Source organism: Limulus polyphemus, unplaced genomic scaffold (assembly GCF_000517525.1).
Source record: "Limulus polyphemus unplaced genomic scaffold, Limulus_polyphemus-2.1.2 Scaffold4848, whole genome shotgun sequence".
Taxonomy (NCBI): Eukaryota; Metazoa; Arthropoda; class Merostomata; order Xiphosura; family Limulidae; genus Limulus; species Limulus polyphemus.
This window is the reverse complement of record NW_013670458.1, coordinates 76371-84082: the sequence shown is the minus strand read 5'-3', so window position 1 is coordinate 84082 and position 7712 is coordinate 76371. Positions and strand designations below refer to the sequence as shown.

At 34.5% G+C, this 7712-nt stretch overlaps 1 long non-coding RNA gene across 1 annotated transcript; it reads right to left on the bottom strand.

Moving 5' to 3' along the window:
* Nucleotides 1-388: 388 nt before the first annotated feature.
* LOC111088956 lies at nucleotides 389-7257 on the bottom strand. Its single transcript, XR_002613354.1, has 2 exons — nucleotides 4358-7257; nucleotides 389-859 (listed from the first exon to the last, which is right to left on the bottom strand). It is a non-coding gene; the product is annotated as an uncharacterized LOC111088956 (long non-coding RNA).
* Nucleotides 7258-7712: the final 455 nt, after the last annotated feature.

The following is a 7712-nucleotide window of genomic DNA, read 5'->3' as shown; positions in this document are numbered from 1 at the left end:
CAAAATCTTTCTATTGTTGGTTTTAAAAAGAAAAGTGAAGATCAGCCCAAAGTTTTCCATTCAGGGTCTCATGTCAGTAATTACCATGAAAGAAGTGCTGTTACTTTGAATAAATCGACTGAGCATGATGAAATTTCAAATGATACAAACACAAATGACAATCTCATAGCATATCCTGTTACAGAAAACAAAGTGACTATCTACAGCCAAATGTAATCACTACTGGAGGAACTTTAACCGGCATGTGGGCAGCCCGTGGGGTTCGACGTTACACTCGTTACAAAGGAATTTAATTGGATTTCAGGTTGTGCTTTCCCGAGCGGAACACACAAGTCACCAACTCGAGGAAGTTTACGTGTGGAATAAAGGACACACACAAACGACTGTATACAAATCAAATAGTGTTTTATTTACACACTGTTGAGCATCTATATCGAAACTCTCAAAGTTATCTTGCAACAACACTAACTCTAAGTCATTGAATTTTTGTTTTCAAGATTTTGATGTTCGTTACTAAGACCTTCTATTATGTTCAATAACATAGATATAACATTAATTAACTTATCAACTAAGCGAACACAAGAAATTTTCTCGGTCATAATCGTTATAACTGCATAAACAATTCTTCTAAGATATATTTAAATAATTCCACTATAAGCATTATCAAACCTAATATTTCTTTAGTACAGTTATTGTTCTTCACTTTTCTCTCTTTATACATTATAGAACCTTAAGTGAAACACCGTTAGACTAGAACAGAAATAACATACTTACAAGGAGTTTGTGCGACGAACTTCTTGTAGATTCTGGATTACTGCCATCTTCCGCCTTCTGGAGTCAGAACAATTCCCTGGAGCAACTTAAGATATTGAGTCGGAGAAAGGGAATTTTAGTGTTTTTCCGATTATTCGAGACGTTTAGCAGATCTACTTTTAAAGGTATTTCTTTTAACTTGATTGGTACAAGTGGGATCTTCCATCAACAAGTGGACTATTCCATCACACTGTAACCAAAATCCACTTTGTTATTGGTCCTTAAACAACTTATTTCTATCCCTAATATCTTTGGCAAAATCATCTAAGACAATTAACTTAGGGTGTATAGCGACAAATTGTTTTTGGTGACATTGATTCATTTCATCAGGAGCTTTATCTAAACAATTGGGGATTTATCTCAATATACCACATCTGTCTAGCCCTGGAGTCTGTAGCCGTGAATTTTCTCGCCTCTAGGTCAAGACGCAGAATGTGTCTTTATATAACTCATGCAATGGGCCTCAAACTTGTATCTTCCTTCTTTGGTAGTGTGATTCACTAGATAGTGCCAACGTTTTTTTATAGCATTTTCGATATGCTGCTTTCTTCATACTATACATTATACAAAATATAGTGTACTTCTTGAAAACTTTTAACTATGTATATACTTAGTATTTGTATTCCACAGATACTTCAGTACACTTTCAAAAAACGTTCCTGAAAAGCCACAGCAGCTCAGTGGCATTTATGTTGATACTTTAACTGATGGGAGTTTATCAGCTGAAAACCTTGAGCTAACTGTTAGAGCTGGGCCTCTACAACACCCTGAATAATTGTTTTTACAAGTTCTCTTCTAAAGTTTTTGCAGCAAAATGATGAATACAATAGACGTAACTGGCTAGCTTGGAGTAATATTAGGCAAGCTTTGTACTGTTTTCCATGTCCCTCGTTAGGATATCCTTACGTTTGGCTGCTCTTGAAAGAATATTCTCCTCAAGGTCCAAATAAACACGGGCGTTTGCTTCAAACTCATGCTACTCAGTATAGCATTTCTTATGATGAACACTTTTCTCATGCTCTGGGAGCCCATCATAAAGTTTCTTCTGGTCTGTTGTTAGTGGCCAGCCTTTTGCAGTTGTAGCTATAGAGAGTGATGCAACTGGAGTCTTGATGAGAAGTTATTATAAATGTTGTCATTTTCTTGGGGAGAGAGGTTTAGCTCTTCGTGGATGATCACAAAGGATTGGTGTGCCTGATAATGGTAATTTTGTAAGAATACTTGAGTTCTTCAGTCATTAAGATCTAGTTCTAAGGAAGCCTGTAGAAAGAGATTGCAGAATCTCAGCGAGCAGGTTACCATCTTCAAGCTCACTTCTTCTCAGGTGAGTCCCAGAATGAAATCTTAGCAACCTGTGCTCAGAATGTAAGTATTTTGAAGGAAAGACTTGCAGCAAAATACTTTGTTGTCATAGTAGATGCAACACCTGATTCATCTTACCGAGAACAGACAACCTTTATCCTGAAGTATGTATCCATGCCATCGGAACGTTTTTCCTTTGTCACTCAAGAAAGGTTTCTAAGATTTATTGATTACAATAAGAAGATTGGAGCTGATATTTCTTATCTAATACTTGATTGCTTATCTGATAATGAATAATGGATTGCAGAGCCCAGAGATATAAAATGGTCTAACATGAGTGGCTTAGTATAATGGTGATCAAGCTCTATTACTAAAAGTTAATCCCCTGGTTAAATTTTTACCAAGTGCTTGTCACATTCTCAATCTTTGTCGAGCACAAGCAGCAGAAAATTGCAGAGATACTCAGATATTGTTTCGGAATAGTTGAAAACCTTTACAATTTATTTAGTTGTAGCCCACAGTGATGGAGCATTTTTCTCCAGAATATAGGCCGTTCTCTTCATGGACTTTCGGGGGTGGATTGTGTCAAGACTTTTGCATCTCATTTTTCTGGGATTCTAGATGCTCTATCAGAAATTCTTCAACTCAATCTTAGATCACAAATAAGAACTGAAGTCAAATGTATAACTGAATATGTGCAGTCATTTTCTTGCGTCTTGATGGCTGGAGTCATCTTGATCACCACAATCAAGTATTGCAAGCTACCACCGATAATGAAATGAGCAACATGGAAAGTCTGTTGACTTCTTTAAAAACACTGCGTGAACATTAGAGCTCACTTCTTAATGAAGCTAAATCCGTGGCAAATAATATGAATCTTCTGCCACAACTGCTTGCAAAATGGAAAACATACCCCAGGTATTTTCATGGTGAAAATAAAGATGAACCCTTGCCTACTTGTGAAAAAAATTAACCTGTAGATGAGACAAAATTCAGATGAAACATATAAGATCATAGATTCTGTTATTGCTGGGCTCACTACAAAATATAGAGCAACCATGATATTAATCAGATGCTTTTCTTTTTTTGTGGCAATATCTAGATATATCAGAGAATGATCGATATTCAAAACTAAGGAGTTTGTTCACAAGTAAAGATCTGATGTGTCAGAAGAAATTAGTGGAAAAAATGAAACATCTAAAGGCCATCTACAAAGCTAACTTTGGTGATGACTGCATTGAATCCTTTAGATTTTCAAAACAACACACAAGTTCAAGCTACATCTACTTTTCCCAAATGTTTTTGCAGTCCATCGTGTTTTATGAACAATTCAGTCACAGTTGCAGAAGGAGAGAGATCTTTTAGCAAGCTGAAACTGATAAAATTTATCTGTGCTCCATCATTTACTAAGACCGACTGACAGATCTGAGAACCCTTGCAAATGAAACCAGTTAGTGTGTACTTTGGATTTCAGAAGAATCACTGATCATTTTGCCAGACAGAAGGCAAAGAAAGTACACTTCTAACAATGAAAATCATACAGTAAACAATTGTCTGGCCTAATGATGATAAACCCACTCATGTATTAAAATAGAAAAAAACTATACATATTAATCCAGTTCTATCTTATTTTGCTATTAAATAATTGAAATGTTTAAGTGCAATTAAATATTGCTTTCGTATATTCACAGTATTAAACAAACATTAAACTCATTGTATAAGCATTTTCTTTTACTCTTTAATAATTTTTATTCATTTATTTAATAAAGTTCTTTAATTAGTGACTTTTGTGACTTCCTTTTAGGCAGCAATGTGCTTGTGCGTTAGTGTCAAATGTATGGTGATAGAATCAATCATTGATTCCTTAAAACTTTTAGCCTATTTCCATCTGAGCAGCTTGTTGAAATGTTAATAGTGACTTGGACATATATTCATTTTGCTTGTTATGTAGACAACGAATAAAAAACATACATAATAAAATACTGACTAAACATGCCTTGTGTTATAAAATAAGCCTAAAGTTTCATAATTATTCATATATTGATGTATATAACTAGCGACTAACACATCCATACTACTCTTACAAATCCTCAAAATATGATATCCAACTGTAAGATTTATAACAAAACGCAATATATTAGTAGGATACAGATATTATTATAAATCTGTTAAGATGGTATGTAATAATAACTTTTAGCCGAAGATTGAATAAATTATCCTATTAAGGCATCACAAATTTCACCTTGTTGACATTCAGTTTGTTCATGCATATCCGTGTCCTTCCTCGTGGAAGCTCTCGGCGGATCTGTAAGTATGTACAGAGATATAAGTGAGAATGTACAGATGTATAGGTGAGAATGTATAAAGTTACAAACAACAAGTGATTGAGTAAGTACTGTTAAAACATAAAGCCGCTGCTACCCGGTAAAGTAAACTTGAGACACACAAGCTACTTCAATCTACACGCACTATGGTTTTAAGTATTCTTTGTAACGGTGTACAAGAAACAATGTTAGATCAAAATGTAATTTTATCCTGTTTTAGAAAGTGTTTCAGAACAGCCGAGACTATTAAACAAGGCTATTAAATTTGGAATTTGTATTCATATTCTTTTCTAACCAGAAGTATGGGGACCGTTTTTTAATATCCTCAAGTGGAAAGCTCTCCTAGTGTAAGATGGGGTATATTAAAGATAAGTAATGTTTTTTTTTATATGGGTTCGCATACTAACCCTTTACTAGGAGATAGATAAAACAATTTGTTAAGTATTCAGAAAATAATTATTATCCTACGCCAATAAACTTGCTCTCAATGTTCCGCCATTCTTGAGTCATTTAAAACAAAGTATGTTTCTATTTTTAAATTATGTTTATAGTTTTTTAGTGAAAGTATTCTTTATGAAGTATTATGTTGTTTCTGGGTAGACCTTTGAAGAAATCCATCTTGCGATATGTTCTGGGTGAGCTCACCCATCTTTCAAGAAATCCATTCTCTATTTTGATTCTGGTTTCAGCTCCGCTACTTTAAAGAAAATCAATTTTTTGATGTCATTCTGAGTGAGTTCATCCATTTTTCAGGAAACCCATCTTCTGAAGTAATTCTGACGAGCTCACCCACCTCATAGGAAATCTATCTTCTGATGTGTTTCTGGGAATTTACCCACTTTTCAGGAAATCCGTCTTCTTATGTATTTTTGGGAGCTCATTCTCTCTCCAGGAAATCCATCTCCTGATGTAATTTTGTTAAGCTCTCCTACCTTTCAGAAAATCCGTCTTCTGATATGTTTCTGGGTGAGTTCACTTACCTTTCAATAAATCCAGCTTTTGATGTGTTTGTGGGTGGGCTCACCCCCTTTTTTCAGGAAATCCATCTTCTGAGAAAATTCTGCGGAGTTCGTCAATTTTACAGGAAATCCGTCTTCTGGTGTGTTTCTGGGTGAGTTCACTTACCTTTCAATAAATCCGTCTTCTGATGTGTTTCTGGGTGAGCTCACACATCTTTCAGGAAATCTATCTTCTGATGTAATTCTGGGGAGATCACCTATCTTACAGGAAATCCATCTTTCCAAATTTTTTATGGTATTTTTTTCTGTGAGATCTTTCAACTTTTCATCAAACTATTCAATGTTTGCTCACATTTCGTACACTTTTCACTAGAATAGATGATCTTATCTAAAGCACTTTTCCTTTTTACAGTGTGCCTTCAACCTTCTGGGCCGTTTTAATTTTCACAATTATTCTTCCAACTTTTGGACAGCTTTACTTTTCACAAAGTTCCTTCCAACTTTCGGACAGTTATACTTTTCACAAAAGTCCTTCCAATGTACGAGCCGTTTTACTTTTGCAGTGATTCCTCTAACTTTCCAAAGGTGGTTACATACCTTCCGAAGTAGTTCCACTTTTCATTAAGCTTCTCACAATTGATTCCTCAACTTTCCAAAGGTGATTACATACCTTCCGAAGTAGTTCCACTTTTCATTAATCTTCTCACAATTGATTCCTCAACTTTACAAAGGTGATTACATACATTCCGAAGTAGTTTCATTTTTCATTAAGCTTCTCACAATTGGTTCCTCTAACTTTCCAAAGGTGGTTACATACCTTCCGAAGTAGTCCCACTTTTCATTAAGCTTCTCACAATTGGTTCCTCTAACTTTCCAAAGGTGGTTACATACCCTCCAAAGTAGTTCCACTTTTCATTAAGCTTCTCACAATTGGTTCCTCTAACTTTCCAAAGGTGGTTACATACTTTCCGAAGTAGTTCCATTTTTCATTAAGCTTCTCACAATTGGTTCTTCAACTTTCCAAAGTTATTTCGCTTTCAGAGGGGATTACATTTTTCGTGTATTTTTTCTTGTGTGTGTTTTCTACACGCCCACAGTTATTTTCAACTTCTAATCTATGAAACGTTACTTTTATTCTTAATAGCCTTTTTTTAATAACATTTCTCCTCCAGATCAAATACTCTTTCATAAAAAAAGATTAATTTTACTCCACTCGTGATATTTCTTTCGTTTTTATTTAGAATGTTTTTTATGTAGACAAACATAACATTACCAAATCAACAAAGAAGTTTTTGAGTGGCCGTTGTTCACTACGAAATATTTTTAGGATAAGAATCATAAGCAGAACCAACCAGCTAATTCATATCCTGTACTAGGAATAATTTTGTAATAAAGAACAATGTGACAGATTCAGCATTTCTATGTAGGTAAAGTAGATCACTTCTTGATGGGACAAACATTTTTTGGAGACACTTAGCATAAGAATTCGATTAAAATACTTCCTACGTTGTTTGTCTTTGTATCACTTAAGATAAAGTTCATACTGTTATCTTGAATACAAGGAGCTCACTTAAACTTTTAACTTTCAAATAGAATCACACTAGGATAATGGTTTTAAAAGCAAATGATTAAAAAATATATGGAACTTCGAGCTTCACCAATTTTTCAATGTATATTTTTACAAATTGTTCACAACATCTAGGAAATAACAAATAGTAAACATAAAATGTAAGAGATGACTTTAATTGCATAGGAAATGTAGTTACTTCCCCTCAACTTTTTTATTCCATATTTTTACGTAAGCCCTTAACAACAGCGCTTACTACACAAAGCTTCTATTAATCGCCCAGTATCGCTTGTGTTGGATGTTCTTATACAGCTGCACAAACAGGGTATTATATATGTATAAGAGTCTATACTACTCTAGCCTTGTGCGTCGCAAACAGCTGAGTGTTTGAGTCAATTTTCTATTCAAACTAGTAACAAAGCTCACCCGATCTGTAGCTCAGAGGACAAATTAAGTAACGTGAATAAAGTTAGTGTTAAAAAAAAAGTCACTATAGCTGTAACTATACATTTGTTTATTTATTACCTGTACATTTGTGCAACACTGAATTAATTTTGTGACAATGTTTACTGTTGTTATTGGTGAGCTTTTCGCTAGGCAGGTGCAAATGTGTAGGATCGAAACAGACAGACATCCAAAACAGATCTTTTCTCCAAAGGCCTTTTGTATACAAATTCACAGCAATAACATAAAATGAACTTTTTACTTTTATTAATTCAATGACTTTAATCTACGGCAAACTGAACG